This window comes from Lactuca virosa, chromosome 1 (assembly GCF_052849685.1).
Source record: "Lactuca virosa cultivar CGN04683 chromosome 1, Lactuca_virosa_CGN04683_v6, whole genome shotgun sequence".
Lineage (NCBI taxonomy): Eukaryota > Viridiplantae > Streptophyta > Magnoliopsida > Asterales > Asteraceae > Lactuca > Lactuca virosa.
In genome coordinates this window covers 23007505-23029256 of record NC_136426.1, presented here as the reverse complement: position 1 = coordinate 23029256, position 21752 = coordinate 23007505, and positions in this window count along the sequence as shown.

Sequence of the window (21752 nt, the reverse complement as noted above, 5' to 3'; positions counted from 1 at the left end):
ATTTCTGATTCAAAAGTTTTAATCAGGTTCTAAAATTTCTAATCTTTGTTTCTGATTGCTTTATTGAATATGATATTAAGCTTCTGCAACTTTGAGACATAAATTAAAAAATAACGTGTAATCTTTTCCTTTAAGGTGTAGTGTTTATTTTTTTTGACAATCTATAAGGTTTCCTAAAAATCATTTATCTGGAGGCCAAAAAAGGAAGAAACAAAAAATTGCCAGTGCTTTCATTCAAACTCAAAAAGGATCTCATCACTTTTTTAAACCATCAAGTCTGTCTAATTTGAATGAAAATGATACCATTTTGAATGAAAATGATAATAGTTTTGTAACGCCCGTTTTAACAGGTAAAACTCTTGCATATTATTTCAATTATCGATGGACTAGACTTGAGTACGTTGGGCGTACACAAGGTACATACGTCGTACTCATATGCATGCGCGAAGCGGGGATGTCCCCTATGTATGTTAGGCGTACGCAAGCCAGGGGCAAACCCTAATTTTTAAGGTTTGCACCTTATTTAAGCTCATTAAGCCCCCTTAGTCCTTCACCTTATCAGCCTCAATTGCCTTTTTGAGCTAATCTCGAAACCCTAGCCGTCTTGAGAGTATTCTTGAGCTTACTAAGAGTTTTTGGGTGTTCTTTTGTGATCTTGAAGAAGAATAAGGCTTGAGGAGAAGCATTGGACAAGAAAGAGCTTGTAGATCCAAAGGTTATTCATCATTTCTAGCTCATTGGAGGTATAAAGTCTGAAACTTGTTCATTCTAAAGTCTAGATCTAAGTTTGGGGAAAAATTTAGCAGATTTTGGTCCCATGGATGAACTTTTATGAGTAATTGCTACTCTTGTTTTTATGAGATGTCCCTTTTGTTGTTTGAGGTCCTTTGAGCCATAAAGTTTGTATCTTGGAGGTTAGATCTCAACCATGCATGAGTTGGTGACCACTTAAGAAAGATAGAAAGCTAAATCCATGATTTGAGACCCTTTAAGACATGCAAAAGCATAAAGTTTGCAACTTTATGGCTTAATACGTTTCAATAAGCTTGGATCTAAAATTGGACGTTAGGTCGTAACTGATTAAGACCTTAGAAGGAGGATTTGGCCAGCTGCAGCGTACGCTGGGCGTACCTAGACGTATGTTGCACGTATGCACCTGAGGTCCCGACGATGCGAGTTTCGTGAGTACGTCGGGCGTACTGGTGGTACGCTGAGCGTACTCACCAGAGAGGATTTGGGCTTTTTAGCCTCGAGCCATTTCAGACTTAGGGACTTGGGCCTTTGTTCGGCCGCAAGCTTTTTGGTGATGTGCCTTCTTGATCTTGGGCTCATTTTGGATATGGACTATCTTCTGGGCTTTAGGGATAATTGTATTTGAGCCTTGGTGAGTTAGGCCCGATAAGGCAAGGGTTAAGCAGCCTTTTCAGGGTTTGGGCTATGGGTTTGGATTATTGACCTAATTTCTAATAAGGGTTTTATACTTTAGATTTAGTGAGAGGATTTCGCGAGTCAGAAGCTCGAGTGTGATTTGATATCTTCGGTCCGATGTGAGTTTCCTTCACGGTATCCGTGGGTCGAAGGCACCAATGCTGGCCCACTAGATTATGTTTGTAGTATGATGATTGTCATCGTGACAATTACCTGTTATGCCTGTATCAGTTTGATGTCTATGTGACTCTTATTGTTACGTTTATATGTGTTAGTGGTAATGGTGAAATAGAGCCGATACCGGTTGAAAGATACCGAAGGGGGTAAAATAGATCCAGTATCGGTTGAAAGATACTGAAGGGGTGAAATAGACCCAATATCTTTTGACTGTTATATATGTATGATATGGGGTATTTTAGGGGAGCTCACTAAGCTTTGTGCTTACAGTTTTCAGTTTACGTTTCAGGTACTTCCAGCTCGAAAGGTAAGGGCCCGCCCTGATCGCACTACATCCACCTATGTTTTCCGCATCATGTGATTTTGGGATTTTGTACTATGATATTAGTTACTATGATATACTTTCGACTGTATTGATATGGTTATCGTATGATTGGAATGAATTTAAAAATAAAAATTTTATCTGAACTTTTGGGATGTTACAAGTTGGTATCAGAGCCTTGGTTTGAGGATTCAGACATACTCTTGGGTGTGCCTGAACTCAAATCGAGGATTTGGTAGATTTTCCATAAAGAGAAACTTTTTTAATTAAGAGATTTTAATAAAAGAAAGGGGTGTGATGCGTGCCATAAGCCGAGCTCAAGTAAGTCTTCCAAAAATACCCATACATGTTATATGTTTTACGCTATGATATGGGGATTTCATGCTAGATTAGGGCTAAGGATCTGCTCAGGATTGCATGATAGAATGCTATGAGAGATGCCTTTATGTGCCTATTGTATGAGCTTATAGATTTGCATGCTAGTATGAGATCAATTATCTGATAGGATGACTTGTTTAGGTTGTGTTCTAATTTGAATTGCTTGATGCTCGAATGTTGCATGCTTTGTGCTTTTAGGAAATTTTATTAGTACCAGCTGACTAGTGGATGAATGTGTTTGGTTACATATTATTGAGATTAGATAATTTTAGAAGGATAAGTTTAACGCTATTGCGCAACTCTTCTTTGAGTCCAACCGTTGTAGTGTGGGGCCTTTTATTCAAAGAATTACCTAGTACTGATAATATGTAATTGTATTCATATTGTAGTTAGATGGTATTAGTGAGAGTTCCTTATCCAGCTGATAGCAGAGAGTGGCGGGGAAAGGAACCCTGGGAAGTCCCTGGAATATGTATTGGCGCGCAGGACGCCTTATAGTATGAGGAGAGTATTAGATGGGAAGGAGTGACTTGGAGGAGTCGAGGTAGTCCATGAGGAGGGTATAAGTAGGTGTGGAAGGTAGTATTGGGCTCGTACTACTGGAAGCACATGATTTATACCTGAGACCAGGAAGACCACGATGAATCTAGGAAGCTCGAGTGCGTGAACCTCTTCGTGTGTTTACTGATTGTTTATGTGGTTATGTTTCAACATGGCGGTGACACGCAATGGAGCAGGGGGTTTAGGATCTGGATCTGGTTCAGGCATGGGCACCGAACCAATTAATGAGGGATTGCGCGATTTCATCGCTTCAGAGGTTACTAGAGGCATCCTTGATGCAACCCCGGTGATGTTTGGGTCGATCAAGGAGGGTATCATGGAGTTGATGGAGGATCGTCTTCGGATCTTCAGGGCCGATCTGGCCGTTAGCCAGTCTGGGGCCTGTACTCTCTCCTTCAAGGATTTCAGGGGATGTTGGGCACCAAAATTCTTTAGGGTGAAGGACCCTATTGCCGCCAGGCGTTGGCTAGCAGATATTGAGTGTACCCAGATGACGAGCTTCTGCCCCGAAGGGTCGAATGTGAGGTTCGTTGTAGGTTGTCTGAGGGAGTGAGCGCGGGATTGGTGGGAGGAGGTTCGCTATACTCTGGGAGCCCCAACCATTGAGGCCATGACCTGGTCGGATTTTGTGACCCGATTCTGAGCGGAGTTTACACCAGCTATTGAGGTGCAACAACTAGCGAGGGAGTTCCTAGACATGCGACAGGTGACTGAGACCGTGGAGGAGATCACCGCCAAGTTCTGAGAGAGAGCTTTATTGGTACCCCAGTACGCTGCAGATGAGGAGATGAGGAAGACTCGGTACCATGACATGCTGAGATCTGATATCAGGGAGTTTCTTAGTTTTTCCACCCGCCCGACTCTGGATGACATGATATCCAAGGCCCGGGAACGGGAGATTGATTTGGAGCACATAAGGAAGAGGAAGGCAGAGCACGGGCAGGTAACGGGGGTTTTAGCAAAGAAAACCAAGGGCTTCGATTCTAGATCGAAGGGCCAGCAGGGCCGGAGCCGCTGTGGTAAGTGCAGCAGGGCACACGATGGAGTATGCAGGGTGGTTGGTTCGAGCTGCTACAAGTGCAGGAAGACGGGGCATTTCAGCAGGGATTGTACTGATATTACCACTACCACCTAGACATCAGATCTAATTTTCTTCCATTGCAATCGGAGGGGCCACAAGAATGCCAACTGCCCGAGTTTAGCATCAGGAGGAAGAGTAGCAGCACCTGCTCCAACGACTTTGAGGATCACTGATGGCCGTCGGGGTAAGGTGGTGGCGCCAGTTGTTCGGAGAAGTGCATTTCAGCTGACAACCGAGGAGGCTCGTGGAACACCCGATGTGGTCAACGGTATGTATTTTCACCCTATCTTGTTATTTATGTTATTTATCATGCTTATATGTTTGTATTGTTATTTAATGTCGTTCCTTGTGAACAGTATTCCTACGTTGGTCCTATTCGATTCAGGGACTACGCGGTCTTTTGTATCCTTTGCTTTTAGCAGGAGGTTCGACGACGTCCCTAGAGATCTGGATTATCCCCTAGAGGTTGAGATTGCGGATGACCATCCGGTGCGAGTGTTGAGGGTTCACCGGGGATGCAATTTGGAGTTATTCAGTGAGCAGTATCCGGTTGATTTGGTTCTGATTCCCTGCGCGAGAGCAAGGTCATTGTAGGGATGGATTGGTTGAGCCCCAATGGGGAAATGATTGATTGCAGGCTTCAGTTGGTACGCATTCAGACCCCAAGTGGGGGATAGTTGGTGATCCACGGAAAGGGTGCTCAGCGTGGGCCGGCTCTCTGTTCGGCAGCCAGGGCCAGGCGTTATCTTCAACAGGGATGTCCCGGGTTTGTGGCCTATGTGATGGATACCCGGGAGAAGGGTGAGGCGTCCATTGATGATGTACCGATCATTCGGGAATACCCGAACGTATTCCTGAAGGATTTGTCTGGAGTGCCTCCGGAGAGGCAGGTGGAATTTTGGATTGACTTGGTTCTAGGTGCGGCTCCGAAAGCCAAAGCATCTTATCGGTTAGCATCTCCAGAGATGCAAGAGTTGTCTACGCAGCTCCAGGAGCTGGTAGACAAGGGATTTATTCTGCCGAGTAGTTCACCATAGGGAGCGCCGATCTTATTTGTGAAGAAAAAGGATGGGACGCATCAGATATGTATTGACTACCGGGAGGTGAATAAGCTAACGGTGAAGAACTGTTACCTGCTTTCGAGGATCGATCTATTTGATTAGCTTCAAGGCGCATCTTGGTTTTCCAAGATTGATTTTCGTTCGGGTTATCACCAGATTAGGGTCATGGAGAAGGACATTTCGAAGACGGCCTTCCGGACTCGCTATGGTCATTACGAGTTCGTGGTGATGTCTTTCGGGCTCACTAATGCTCCAGCTGCATTCATGGACCTTATGAATCGCGTATGCAGGCACATGTTCGATCGGTCTATGATTGTGTTTATTAATGACATCCTGGTCTATTCCAAAACCCAGGAGCAGTATGAGAAGCATCTGAGGGAGGTATTGGAGACTCTGAGGAGGGAGAGATTGTATGAGAAGTTCTCCAAGTGCGAGTTCTAGTTGCACGAGGTGCAGTTTCTGGGGTACCTTGTCAACCAGAACGGTATTCTGGTTGATCCGAAAAAGATTAAGGCGGTGATGAGGTGGGAAGTTCCTAGGTCTCCATCTGAGATTCAGAGTTTCCTTGGATTGGTAGGTTACTATCGTAGATTCATTCAAGATTTCTCCAAGATAGGAGTTCCTTTGACCAGACTGACAAAGAAGACTGTTACATTTCGTTGGGGGCCTGAGCAACATGCAACTTTTGAGACCTTGAGATATAAATTGTGTGAGACACTGATTCTGACCCTGCCATAGGGTGTTGAGGACTTTGTGCTATATTGTGATGCTTCGATCATGGGTTTAGGTGTAGTGTTGATGCAACGGGGTCATGTGATTGCATACGCTTCAAGGCAGTTGAAGTCTCATGATGCGAATTATCCTATTCACTATTTGGAGTTGGGGGTCGTGGTGTTTGCCCTCAAGATTTGGCGACATTACCTTTATGGGGTCCGCTGTACTATCTACACGGATCACAAGAGCCTGAGGTATTTGATGGATCAGCCAAATCTGAATATGAGGCTACGTAGATGGTTGGACGTGGTAAATGATTATGATTATGAGATTCTTTATCACCCGGGGAAGGGCAACGTGGCGACCGATGCTCTCAGCTGCAAGGCGGTCGCGGCTCCGATCAGGGATTTATGTTTGAGGATGACAGTAATTACCCCACTATTATAGCGTATCGATAGGCTCAGATTGAGGCTATGAAGGAGGAGCACTGGAAGAATGAGCGCATTGTGGGTCAGGTGGCTTCCTTCGACTATGATATTCGAGGATTATTGACCCTTCATCGAAGGGTATGGGTTCCATACTGGGGTGGTGCGCGACAGGTTTTGATGAAAGAGGCGCACAAGTCGAGATTCTCTATTCAACCCGGAGCGACAAAGATGTATAGAGATCTCCGGTTTGATTATTGGTGGTCATGTATGAAGCGAGATGTGGCATGGTATGTGGAGAGGTGCTTGACTTGCAGGAAAGTTAAGGATGAGCATCAGCGACCCCACAGAAAAATGGAGCCGTTGGATATGGGAAGAGATTACGATGGATTTTATCACCAAATTGCCTCGGACGACGCACGGAGTGGATTCAATATAGGTTATCATGGATTGATTGACCAAGAGCACACATTTTATCCTGATCTAGGAGAGTATCTCTACAGAGAAGTTGGCAGACATCTACATTCGGGAGGTTGTGGCACATCATGGGGTGCCAGTTTCTGTGGTCTCTAATAGGGATGTTCGGTTCACTTCTAGGTTTTGGAAGAGATTTCACGAGGAGTTGGGTACTCGTCTGCACATCAGCATGACTTTTCACCCACAAACTGATGGTTAGAGTGAACAGACTATCCAGACCTTGGAGGATATGCTTCGGGCTTGTGTATTGGATTTCGGTGGGATTTGGGATACATACCCATTGAGTTTTGTATACTACAACATCCTATGGTGCACATACAACCCTAAATGCTTTGGATCTATGTTTTCTCTAATTATGTAACGCCGCGATTCTCAGGTATGGATTTAAATAAAAGGTTATTTGGTTTTAAGTCCTACTCGACGAGTCGGTTGCCCTACTCGTCGAGTAGCAGCGGGGTGGGACCGCATGTTTAGTGACCTACTCACCGAGTCCATGAAGGGACTCGACGAGTAGGAGCTGGTAGATGAAACCCTAAATCCCTGGGTTTTGCACCCTATTTAAAGGAGCCTCAGCCTCCTTTGGCCTCTTTACAGTCTTTGAGAGCTCAGTGAAACCCTAATTCGTGTGGTACTCTTCTTGGTGTGATTTAAGCCTTGGAAAGAAGGTTGGCTAGGAGGGAAAAGCTTGAAGAGCAAAGGAGTTGAAGCAAGGAAGGTGTGGGAAGCAGAACTTACCTCAGCTAGCATCTTCTGGAGGTATCAAGTTGCAATCTTTACTTCCCTTTCCTTCTAGATCTCTTTTCTTTTGGATGAGTTTTAGGGTTTTATGGATTTTGAGTTGATATGGGGAGCTATGGGCTAGATCTGAAGTTGTAACTTCAGATCTGGACCCTTCCTAAGTCCTAGGGTCATAAAGTTGCGGGTTTGGGGGTGGTTGAGACCCTCCTTTTGCATGAAACCCCATTAAGAGCTTAGAATTGTCATTAAGAGCCTTTTTAGCCATGCAACTTTACGTGAAAAGCATGACCTAGAAGCTTGGATCTGTAATTTGGAGCCATTGCATGGCTTAAATGAGTCTGTATGGCTTAAGGGCTGAAGGAACTCGGCGAGTCGCAAGGTTGACTCGGCGAGTCGTATGAAGATGGCCTTGAACTCGACGAGTTGGATGAGCAACTCGGCGAGTCCGATGAAGATTGCCATAGACTCGACGAGTTGTATGAACAACTCGGCGAGTCGGATGAGTTTTCCCCAAGTTATGAAGGTGTGTGTATCCGTCGTGTTGCAAGAAGGAACCTCGGCGGGTGGCCTTAGGGTTTCGATTGAAAATCGTAGGAACTCGACGAGTCACCCCGGTGACTCGGCGAGTGGGGAAGAACTTCAAGGAACTCGGCGAGTAGCTGAGGGTACTCGGCGAGTTAAGGTCAACATGGACTGTTGACCTTGACTGAGGACTTTGACTTTGACCAGGGGTTGGCTAGTCGGTTTATGGAGTACCTTCTGAGGTTAAGGACTTATGAGTATTTTCGTACTATGGTGATAGGTGGGGGAGTCTTTGGCAAGTGATCCGAGAGTTGGGACTTATCTACCGAGTCGACATCTGTGAGGTGAGTTATCCTCACTATATCGATAGGGTCTAAGGCACCAAGGCCGGCCCTTTAGTTGTTATCGTTGCGGTATGTTACATGTGGATATGATCTGTTAGATCGGAATCAGGATAGACAGTATGTTATGCTCTTATGATCCGTAGGGATTAATATGTTAGTGACCTGCTAGGTCAGTGCTCTAGTTATGAGTGATTGCTATGTTTGGTGATTAGTGAGATAGATATGTTTGATGATTGTATATGCCAGTATATGTTAGTTATGCGCACATGATTAGTAGCTTGTTGCTTGGGTTGAGGCGGTCCTGCTCTGTGCTGAAGGCCAACACACCCTATGAGCGGTCCGGGGAGACTGTAGGCCCACGTGGCGGTCCAGTCATGCCGAAGGCTCGGTATAGATTCAGTTGGACTGTAGGCCCTGTAGGGCGGTCCAGTCAGGCCGATGGCGCAGTATGCATGTTGATTGATTGATTATTACGGATATGGTTTTATCAGTGGGGTATTGGTATTTTGGGGGTAGCTCACTAAGCCCTCGGGCTTACAGTTTTCAGTTTATTGTTTCAGGTACTTCAGGAGTTCATGGCAAGGCGAAGGCGTGACCGTACCGCTCCTCATCCTTGTGATCTGGCTTTTGGGACACTCTGATTGAATAATGATTTGAAAACATTTTTGTAAACAATACTATTGAGTTTTATTTATGCTTGAAAAGTTTAAATTGGGCGTAAAATTTTGGATGTTACAAGTTGGTATCAGAGCCTTGGTTTGAGCGAATTGGAGGAAACTCGTGTGAATCCAGTCTCAAATCAAGGAGCTTTTCGGAAAGTAAAATTTTTTAAAATGGTTTTCAAAATAAAGGATGGAGGATGCAGAGGGTACGATCAGCCCAAGCCTGTAAGTAAACCCCAAAATACCATACAGTTATTTGATATTTTGATGTGTTAGAACAACAGGCTAGTGCTAGGCTAGGGATCTTCAGGGATCGCATGATAGACTTGCCTGATTATATGATGCCCATTAGCCTAGGGTTTCTTGTATATGGAATTGACATCATAACTGTAGATGTTTAGTGTATGCATCACGGCTGTGCATAATAAAGACCTCATAGCCTGAGAATGTTGATTCGGCCTTCGGGTAGGATTGGACATTCGAAAGTCTATTGGGTCCAGCGTTATGTGCAGTTAGCATACACTAGCGCTGCAGGGGATGATGAAAGTTTCATGGATGTATGAGTTGTGAGAAGCGGTAAGACCCGTTGCGAGATAGTTGATATTCCTCTAGGGGTGAGGGTTGAGCACATTTTATGTTGATTCTAGTGTTAGGGTGTTGTGGTGATACTTGAGACAAATATGGGTAGGTGTGGAAGGTAGTATGGGCCCGTACTACTGAAAGCACAGGACCCATACGCGTAGCAAGGAAGTCACAACCCCTAGGGTTTGTGGGTTTTGGTCTCCCGATATTATGTTATTTATCTGATGAATTGAGTATATCTTTCAGTATGGTGGTGACGAGACGTGTTGCTTCTGGATCCGGATCGGGATCAGGATCAGGATCGGGAGACGGGGGGTCAGAGGTGCCGATAGCACCTGAGCCCGTGGTACAGATAGGGACCGAGGAGTTGGATGCCAGGATCCGGGAAATTATGCACGACGAGATTGCTGCAGCGTTCCGCGCGCAGCTGCCAGAGATGTTTGGGTCGATTAAGACCGCGATGGTCGAGTACTTTTATGAGCGATATGCAGCTCTAGCAGAGACAGCTGCCGCTGCAGCCACTTCGGCTGTAACTGCGGCAGGGGTTGGAGGAGGAGCCAACAGGGCTTTCCAGTACCGGGACTTCGATAATACGAAGCCCCCGACGTTTGATGGTATACAGGATGCGATCAGGGCTATGAGGTGGTTATCTGACGTGGAGGGATGTTTCTTCACGTGTTCATGTCCTGCTGACCACAAGGTCAGGTGTGCCCTGAACCTGCTGAGGCTTGGGGCAAAGGACTGGTGGAGATTGACGACAGGGTCGTACACGGATGACCAGCGAGCTGCTGTTACTTGGGAGCAGTTCCGGGATATGTTCCGCACCCACTATGTTCCACGTGTTGAGCGGGAGCGGCTTGCTCAGGAGTTTTTGACATTGAGACAGGATGGGGAGTCTGTGATGGAGATTACCCGTATGTTCACGGAGAGGGCTATGTTTTGCCCGGAGTTTGCTTCAGAGCAGTCCCAGATGACTCGTTATCTGAGTATGCTCAAGACTGATATTCGACAGTTTATGTCTACACAGCGGTGTGATACCCTCCTGGATCTTCAGGAAGCCGCGAGGCGGCATGAGTTGGATATAGAGCTGCAGTTGAAGGAGCAGCGTCAGGCACCGGCACAGTCTCAGCCGGCGCCTAAGCGGTCTAAGACCGCTGATACTCGGACTGGGAGTCAGCAGAGCCGCACTTGTGGAAAGTGTGGCAGGGGTCATTCGGGGGTTTGTCGAGCAGGAGGTGGATGCCACAAATGTGGCAAGGAGGGGCACTATGCCAGGGACTGCCGTCAGTCCGTCCCTCCAGCGGATATGAGGATTTGCTACCATTGTCATCAGGTTGGTCACGTGAAGACCAACTGTCCGCAGCTCGTCGCAAGCCGGCGCAGGGTCCCGCGTCAGCTGCTGTGAGGATTGGGGATGGGAGGCCAGTAAAGGTGGAGCCTCCGAAGGCTCAGGGTCGCGCCTTCCAGCTCACGGCCGAGGAGGCCAAGACAGCACCGGATGTGGTTGCTGGTACGTTTCTTTTCTCTGTCTCAGTTATTGTATTTGTGTTATGCTAATTGGTTGTACCTGTGAATAGGTACGTTTTTAGTGAATTCTTTGTCTGCTTTGGTTTTATTTGACTCGGGGGCGAGTCGGTTGTTCGTATCTCAGACTTTCAGTAGAGGGTTTAGTGAGCCGGTAGATGAGCTTGAGTGTCCGTTGCGAGTTTCGATCGCCAACGAGCACAGGGTTTCTGCTTCTTCGGTTTACCGGGGATGCGAGTTGGAGATTTTTGGGGTGCCCTTCCCGATAGATTTGATTCCTATTCCCATGGGGGAAGTGTGTGTAATCGTGGGGATGGATTGGCTCAGTCGATTTGGCGCCATGATCGACTGTGAGGGACAACGAGTGATAGTTCGAGCCCCAAGTGGAGGAGAACTGGTGGTATATGGCGAGGGCACCAGGATGGGATCAGGGTTTTGTTCGGCGGCCAGGGCTTGACAGTATATTCAGCACGGGGGTGCCGATTATTTGGCTTATGTGGTAGATACGCGGGTTAGGGATCAGCCCTCGGTTTCGGAGGTCCCAGTAGTTAGAGAGTTTGCTGACGTGTTTCCGGAGGAGTTACCCAGAGTGCTTCCGGAGAGGCAGGTTGAGTTTAGGATTGATCTAGTGTCGGGTGCGTCCCCTATCGCTAAGGCACCGTACCGACTGGCACTGGCAGAGATGCAGGAGTTGTCATCTCAGTTGCTGGAGCTGTTGGGTAAGCAGTTTATTCGTCCGAGTAGTTCCCCATGGGGAGCACCGATCCTTTTCGTCAGGAAGAAGGACGGGTCGCACAGGATGTGCATTGACTATAGGGAGTTGAATAAGTTAACGGTGAAGAACCGTTATCCACTCCCGAGGATAGATGATCTTTTCGATCAACTGCAGGGTGCATCTTGGTTTTCCAAGATCGATTTGAGGTCCGGATATCACCAGGTCAGGGTGAGGGAGGAAGACGTGGAGAAGACCGCGTTTCAGACTCGTTATGGTCATTACGAGTTCGTGGTGATGCCGTTTGGGCTCACCAACGCGCCGGCAGTGTTCATGGATTTGATGAACCGGGTCTGCAGACCGATGCTCGATCGCTCGGTCATTGTGTTCATAGACGATATATTGGTGTATTCCAAGACCCGAGAGCAGCATGAAGAGCATCTCAGGGAGCTGCTGGAGGTTCTGCGGCAAGAACGGCTGTATGCCAAGTTCTCGAAGTGTGAGTTTTGGTTACGAGAGGTCCAGTTCCTCGGACTTCTTGTTAACGAGGAGGGGATTTTGGTCGATCCGGCCAAGGTGGAGGCGGTTATGCAGTGGGAGAATCCGAAATCTCCCTCAGACATCAGGAGTTTCTTGGGTTTAGCAGGGTACTACCGGAGATTTATTCGAGATTTCTCCAAGATCGCAGTACCCCTCACTCGTCTTACGAGGAAGGGGGTGGATTTCCGGTGGGGCCTGAGCAGCAGAGGGCGTTTGAGACCCTCCGGCGATGCTTGTGTGAGGCGCCAGTGTTGACGCTCCCCGAGGGAGTCGAGGATTTTGTGGTATTTTGTGATGCATCCATCACAGGTATGGGGGCGGTCCTCATGCAGAGGGGACGGGTGATAGCCTATGCACCGCGGAAGCTGAAGCTGCATGAGACGAGATACCCCACGCACGATCTTGAGTTGGGAGCAGTGGTTTTCGCTCTCAAGATTTGGAGGAATTATCTGTATGGGGTCCGATGTACTATATACACGGATCACAAGAGTTTGAGGCACATTATGGATCAGCCGAACCTGAATATGAGGCAGCGTAGGTGGCTGGATGTAGTCAAAGACTATGATTGTGAGATCCTTTACCATCCTGGTAAAGCGAATGTAGTTGCGGACGCTTTGAGCCGCAAGTCAGCTGGGTCTTCTACCCCGGCAAGGTGTATGAGGATAGTGGTGGATTCCCCGCTTGTGAGCTTGATTAGGGATGCTCAGGTCGAGGGCATGAGACCAGAGAACTGGAAGATGGAGCGGATTAAGGGCGAGAACGCCCGGTTTGTTCAGGATAGCCACGGGTTATTGACCCAACACGGTCGGGTTTGGTTTCCGATGACCGGAGGAATCCGACAGACAGTGATGGAGGAGGCTCATAAGTCTCACTTTTCTATACACTCGGGGGCCACCAAGATGTACCGAGATCTGAGTTTGAGCTACTGGTGGCCGTGCATAAAGCGAGAAATCGCTGGGTATGTTGAGAGGTGCTTGACCTGTAGGATGGTCATGGCCGAGCATCAGAGGCCGCATGGCAAGCTGCAGCCTCTGGAGATTCCCATGTGGAAATGGGAGCAGATCACGATGGATTTCATTACAAAGTTGTCGAGGACGGCGAAGGGGTTTGATGCTATATGGGTCATCGTGGATCGGTTGACCAAGAGTGCCCATTTCTTGGCCATGCGGGAGAGTTCGTCGGCTGAGAAATTGGCCGACATGTATGTCAGCGAGATTGTCTCTCGCCATGGGGTTCCAGTTTCCATCGTTTCCGATAAGGATGTCAGGTTTACTTCCCGTTTTTGGTAGAAGTTCCATGAGGAACTGGGTACGCGACTGCATTTTAGTACAGCTTTCCATCCGCAGACAGATGGGCAGAGTGAGCGGACCATCCAGACCCTCGAGGATATGTTGAGGGCGTGTGTTATTGACTTTGGTGGGAGTTGGGATTCCCACCTACCGCTTGCAGAGTTCACCTACAACAATAACTATCAGTCTAGTATTGGCGCCCCGCCTTTCGAGTTGTTGTATGGTCGGAAGTGTAGAACCCCAGTCTGCTGGGGTGAGATTGGGCAGACTACCGAAAAGATACAGCAGGTTAGACAGCGTTTGCAGACCGCTCAGAGTCGGCAGAAGAGCTATGCCGACAGACGCCGATCTGAGTTGGAATTTCAGGTGGGTGACATGGTACTCCTGAAAGTCTCACCCTGGAAGGGTGTGATCCGTTTCAGGAAGAGGGGAAAACTGGGTCCCCGTTTTATTGGGCCGTTCAGGATCGTTGCCAGGGTTGGCAAGGTGGCGTATAGGCTGGAGCTTCCGGAAGAGCTTAGTCGGATTCATAGCACGTTCCATGTTTCGCAATTGCGGAAGTGTATCATGGACCAGGAGGCAGTGGTATCACTGGACGACATTCAGGTCGATGAGCGCCTGAATTATGTGGAGAGGCTGGTGGCCATTTTGGAAAGGAAGAAGAAGATCCTTCGGAACAAGGAAATACCTTTGGTGAAGGTGCAGTGGGAACATCAAAGGGGTTCCGAGTGGACATGGGAGCTGGAGGCGGAGATGCGTGAGCATTACCCGACATTGTTTATCCCAAGGGACTTCGAGGGCGAAGTCTAGTTCAAGTGGGGGAGAATTGTAACGCCCCGATTCTCAGGTATGGATTTAAATAAAAGGTTATTTGGTTTTAAGTCCTACTCGATGAGTCGGTTGCCCTACTCGTCGAGTAGCAGCGGGGTGGGACCACATGTTTAGTGACCTACTCGCCAAGTCCATTAAGGGACTCGACGAGCAGGAGCTGGCAGATGAAACCCTAAATCCCAGGGTTTTGCATCCTATTTAAAGGAGCCACAACCTCCTTTGGCCTCTTTACAGTCTTTGAGAGCTCAGTGAAACCCTAATTCGTGTGGTACTCTTCTTGGTGTGATTTAAGCCTTGGAAAGAAGGTTGGCTAGGAGGGAAAAGCTTGAAGAGCAAAGGAGTTGAAGCAAGGAAGGTGTGGGAAGCAGAACTTACCTCAGCTAGCATCTTCTGGAGGTATCAAGTTGCAATCTTTACTTCCCTTTCCTTCTAGATCTCTTTTCTTTTGGATGAGTTTTAGGGTTTTATGGATTTTGAGTTGATATGGGGAGCTATGGGCAAGATCTGAAGTTGTAACTTCAGATCTGGACCCTTCCTAAGTCCTAGGGTCATAAAGTTGCGGGTTTGGGGGTGATTGAAATCCTCCTTGTGCATGAAACCCCATTAAGAGTTTAGAATTGCCATTAAGAGCCTTTTTAGCCATGCAACTTTACGTGAAAAGCATGCCCTAGAAGCTTGGATCTGTAATTTGGAGCCATTGCATGGCTTAAATGAGTCTGTATGGCTTAAAGGATGAAGGAACTCGACGAGTCTCAAGGTTGACTCGGCGAGTCGTATGAAGATGGCCTTGAACTCGACGAGTTGGATGAGCAACTCGGCGAGTCCGATGAAGATTGCCATAGACTCGATGAGTTGTATGAACAACTCGGCGAGTCGGATGAGTTTTCCCCAAGTTATGAAGGTGTGTGTATTCGTCGTGTTGCAAGAAGGAAACTCGACGGGTGGCCTTAGGGTTTCGATTGAAAATCGTAGGAACTCGACGAGTCACCCCGGTGACTCGGCGAGTGGGGAAGAACTTCAAGGAACTCGGCGAGTAGCTGAGGGTACTCGGCGAGTTAAGGTCAACATGGACTGTTGACCTTGACTGAGGAGTTTGACTTTGACCAGGGGTTGACTAGTCGGTTTATGGAGTACCTTCTGAGGTTAAGGACTTATGAGTATTTTCGTACTATTGTGATAGGTGGGGGAGTCTTTGGCAGGTGATACGAGAGTTGGGACTTATCTACCGAGTCGACATCTGCGAGGTGAGTTATCCTCACTATATCGATAAGGTCTAAGGCACCAAGGCCGGACCTTTAGTTGTTATCGTTGCGGTATGTTACATGTGGATATGATCTGTTAGATCGGAATCAGGATAGACAGTATGTTATGCTCTTATGATCCGTAGGGATTAATATGTTAGTGACCTGCTAGGTCAGTGCTCTAGTTATGAGTGATTGCTATGTTTGGTGATCAGTGAGATAGATATGTTTGATGATTGTATATGCCAGTATATGTTAGTTATGCACACATGATTAGTAGCTTGTTGTTTGGGTTGAGACGGTCCTGATCTATGCTGAAGGCCAACACACCCTATGAGCAGTCCGGGGAGACTGTAGGCCCACGTGGCGGTCCAGTCATGCCGAAGGCTCGGTATAGATTCAGTTGGACTGTAGGCCCTGTAGGGCGGTCCAGTCAGGCCGATGGCCCAGTATGCATGTTGATTGATTGATTATTACGGATATGGTTTTATCAGTGGGGTATTGGTATTTTGGGGGTAGCTCACTAAGCCCTCGGGCTTACAGTTTTCAGTTTATTGTTTCAGGTACTTCAGGAGTTCATGGCAAGGCGAAGGCGTGACCGTACCGCTCCTCATCCTTGTGATCTGGCTTTGGGGACACTCTGATTGAATAATGATTTGAGAACATTTTTGTAAACAATACTATTGGGTTTTATTTATGCTTGAAAAGTTTAAATTGGGCGTAAAATTTTGGATGTTACAAATTATACATGCAATATTGTTTCCAAAGCATTAAGCCTACAACTAGCATACAATTGACATAAACAACATAAAATACTAGTTAGGAGTTTACCTCTTTATGTAGCTTGTAGAACTTGTTGTATTTGGCCTTTAAGAACTTAGTGCCCCAAATGTTGCACCTCAAATGGTTCACAACACACCTTAGACAAATGATGACTTTTGAGAGAGTCTATGCACACTAAAATCGGTTATGGCTCTCCAAGAACACTCTAGCAAAACTTGTGCAACTAATTTTAGGCTATAGGGTGTCATATATATAATGTAGGAATCCAAGAGTCATGGGTAAACCCTAATCCATACACTTGGGCTTATTATCCATGATCCATGATTCAAGTGGGCTAACTCTTTATGGATTCATCCATAAACTTAGTCCATCATGTATCATATATATATATATATATATATATATATATATATATATATATATATATATATATATATATATATATATATATATATATAATTTACATAATTAGTCCCTACTAATTTAATTAGACTCTTTTGATCACTAAATTAATTCCAAATTAAATCTTGATCAATACTAATTAAATCAGATGATTTCATATTGATATATTAGAACTTATAATATATTAATAAATCATAACTAACCTCCTCTCAAAAGTCCATCCTATCAAATTGTCGTAGTGATATGCAACCAAAATGGACCATGCTACTCTCGGGTCAAGTACATACCAATTATAGTTATGGGCTTAGACACCTAATCCAACAGTCTCCCTCTTGGATAAGTCTAATAACTATTATTGCAAGTACGACTCCACAACCCGACTAGCAATCGTAACTCTTAAAAGCCGCTGTCGAACTCCGACCTAGTCAATGACGCGTCCATTAGATAAGGGATTATATATTCCTCCATTCTAGATAGCATATGGACATAAGACATGGATTATAATCATTCTCTCTGTCCATCTGTTGTTTCCCGATTTCCGATTTATGACGACCGACTAATTGAACAAACCAAATCAGTCCAGGCTTGGCCAAGCACTTAGGGTTGTTATCACTAAATCATCGAGGGGCGCATAGATATCGCTTTTATCCCTCCAAGGGTAAAAGGAATGGATAAACTTCGAGTCAAATGCTTGCTTGTACTTACTTATCAAATCACACACAACGATATGTTTTATAACACCAAGTTACTGGTGCGTTTACATATGTCAATGTGCAACCGACTTGTAAATTACAACTCACATGTCTTGGTTTCAAGAATATAAGATATTATCGTCTCACAATCACTCGTGATAAAATCCATGAAGTGATTCAAATGAGCATGGGTTGAATCCAATACTCAAATCTTATTACAAGAGTACTCATGAATATTATAGCAAACTTGTGCTATGTCTAACACCTTAGACAATCTTACAGACCCATTCATGATAGTCTTGCCTCAATACCTACTTCCAAAGTATGATCGACTGTAGATAGTTTGAATAATCTTATTATTCGGGAAGTCAAAACATGCAAAATGAAACATAAGAATAATCGAATCCAATATGGTCTCATAACTTATGAATATAAATAAAACACCTTTTATTTAATCACCATATTGATTACACATTATTCATTGTATAATGTTTCGATTAATAAACTTAATACTTGAATTAAAACAATAGTTATCTCATGCTCCAAGCATGCACGTTATGTTTGCCTATGGTCATTTCTTTGTGAAATAGATCAATTGAACACATCTTCAATGAAACTCATTTCACAATTCCAAATCCTTACCGTAAATGTAAGAATACCAAATTCTTGCCATTTACTGTAATCTGTTAGATTCTAAACTTATATGCAATGATCCTCTTGTAATGACTATGCACAAAAGTCACAGAGACTTGGCAACAGACATTACAAAGTATTCCAATGGAGAGCAATTCCATGGAAACGAAGTCTCACATTCAAAGTACATTCATTTGAACATCCTTCTTGCATTAAGTTTTCTAATCTTACACAGATTTAAAGAATAACTTCCACTTATGGAAACATTTCCATATTCCCATTTTGATTATCACTTTTGAACAAGAGTTACCTCTTCTCAGAGTATGCCAACATGGTCCTTCCAAAATTTACATTATACTTCCAACTGTCCATAAGCAACCAATCTTTGGTAAACCTCATATTGTCCTCGACAATTGCTTAACCATTTTAGTCATATCCAGTTCTGGTCCATTTTCACTCTTAATGCCCTAGGCATATGGAAAATTCAGAACACACAAATATTATAGCATATGCAATCGACCCTATACCCGAAGCATATGGTATACGATCCATAATGTCTCACATAAAGACGTGATACTTTACCAGTCTCTTGCTATAATATTTCCATATATAGAATTTCCTTATGTCAAATCTTTTCAACAAAACATTCATATAAATTTTAATACTAAAATTGATTAAAATCTCAATCTAAGCTTTTAGAATTGAAATGAAAGTATGAATTCCTCTCCCTTATTTATAGCAAAACAACTTTTCAAACCCTGCAACTTTGCGATTTGAAACTTTTGTTTTTTATAATTAACATTGCTAACTTGCAACACTTACCATAATAATTATGCTCCCACTAGCATAATAATTATTATCTTACTAGCATAACACTTATGCTCCCACTAGCTTTGGCATGTACCCAGAAATCAGCTAGACTTCTAGAAATCAATACTTATTGACTTCCTTACCAAAGTTCAGATTTCTGATATGAGATGCTTCGATAAGACTTTATCTAGGCTTCTCAAACTCACATACCTTTCCTTAGATAGCTCACATGTGTGTCTAAACAATTTTAAAACTTATAGCAATAAGTCTCAAATGTTTAGACGTTTTGCCATTTCTCACAATTCGAACTACGAAGAGGGATGCCATAATCATAATCGAATTTGAGAATGCAAATATCACAATTTCTATCTCCTTAAAATCTACTTAGTTAAAGCGTTCCTCACAATCATTTTCATGAATTGGATAGAAACCTTATGACACTTAGATTTTATGATGTATGTGTTCCTATCCATGTGAATTCATCAAAACCATGACCACAAGACAAGGTTAGTGACAAATCCAAACTCATACGGACTGAACTTGTTCAATCTTAATTTCTTTCCACCCGGCAGCACGAGGGCCTACCATTGCTTCCAGGTTGTTATGCAAACAAATGAGAACTTATAGACCTCACATGCGTAGTCAACTTAACTGGAATGTGCACCGAAACAAGAATATGTCAACACGATAGGTTCCAAACCTCAAGTCGTGTGCTAGTGATAAAAAATAGGGTTAGTCTTGATCATTTCTTGAAACTTTTCAAGATCTTTAAAACTCCCACTGACCTCTTGACATATAAGATTCCCTTTGTCAAGGAACATTACTTGTCAAACAAATATTCAAGAGTTAGTGCGGGTTCTTATCAAGACAAACACTTTACACAATTGGTCTTAGTTGGTCTTTGTCTTATCCACGACATCACAACTTACCAATTTCAAATGTACAAGAGTAAGAAACATTTACTCTACATTTGATAAGTGTTATAAACATTTCTTAAGATTATGTCACTCAAGGCTTGATTTTGGAATGAAGTATGATTCATCTATTTGATTTAACCATTTCTACAATTCACGATTCATCTTCTTAGCCATACAAATGCACTAAGATGTCCTTAGAGGATCAATTGTGATATGGTTTTCATAATCATTAAGATGATCATAAAACACGATACTCAAGTACTCTCCTTTCTTTTCAGTTTGGAGAAACTTTTATCTTTCTGTCTAATTTGATTCTTCTTATTCGCTCTGCTATACATTGAAACTTTTCCAATGATTCAGAATTACACTTAATCTTGTAAGCATAACCATATTTACTAAACTTGTAGTAAATCATGACGAATAGTTTTATCGCTCTTTGTGGTGGACCTGACCAGCGCACAACCAAGTGTATCCGATCCCCTAGTCCTTCACTTGAATCACATATACATGTGAACAAGGAATCGGTCTAAATTTCCCAAAGACGAAGGTTCTTATCCATCACACAATACAAGTTGCACGATCCCAAGTTTCTGGACAATTGAAACTTGGGTGATGAGAATCTTTCCTTATTTGGTAAATTTTGACACTACCACAAACGAAAGAATCAAATCCATTTTCCAATATTGCTATCAATGGAAACATATAAGCAACAATTTTTCACAAATGCCATTATAAGGAAATTTAAAATAAGATAAAATTCAAAATTTTTCTTTATTTATAAAAGTGCGGAAAACTTGTCCTTACAATGCAAATACAAATGAAAACTATGTTGTTATCTATTCCTAAGCAATCTATCATAATTCTTAAGCAGCTCCTCAAAATTCTGATCATCGAGCCATGCGATCGAAATCCATCTCTTCGCGATTAGATTCAGCTTACTCTTCCTTTAAGCTTCCTTTTTTTTTCTTCGATTCTACAAAACATCAAAATGTAATTACATTACATCATGTATTAAGAATCTCCAAATAGGAACTTAATAGAGTTAGACAGTGGACTTACCTGAAGTAGAGTCAAACATTTTGACTTTACCATCTGTTAGATCTCTCAGGTAGTCAGGGCAGCTTCGCTTCCAATGTCCCTCTAAATGGCAGTAGAAACAAGTGTTTCTTTCGTATCGGCACACGAGACAATCTCAGACTTAGCCTTTCCCTTTCCCTTGGAAAGAGAAATATTTTCTGGACTTATAATTTTTCCATTGTCAATGTCCATGGAAGCTTGGGATATTGATCTTCCATTCAAATTTGCTTTACCAGTGCCCCAAATCATTTCTGATTAAGCAGCAATTAGCAAATAGGTAAGATTGATAAGGGTCATGTCGTGATCTGTCACATAGTAGTCTTTAACAAACTCACTATATGACTTGAGAAGTGAATGAAGAACCTAGTCAACAGCCAACTTCCTTGGGAACACGACACCTAACATTCCCAGCCTGTTAATATGCAGCTTCATGTCCAAGACGTGAGCACATACATACTTTCCATATTCATGTTTGCTTGCCAATAGGGCTTGAGTGACCTTAAACTTTTCAAGTCTTCGAACATGTGGGTCAAGGAGAATTATTGGAGGAGGTGGAGGAAGTGAAGTGTGATTTCGAGGAACATCATCTTCACGAGGAAAGCTTTTTCTAAAAGATTCGGGAATACCATAATTGTCAAAACTAGACATCTACATGGAGAAATTGAAGTTTAGTTGATTTAAGTCCTTAATAAAACACCCAAAATGAAATATTAAGGCTAGGACCCAACATAATATTTTACAATTCGGAAGAGGGATGCCGTAATCCAATTGCAAAATATTTGAAGGTAGGTAAATGACGATTTACCAATTTCCACCATGAAAAACGAAA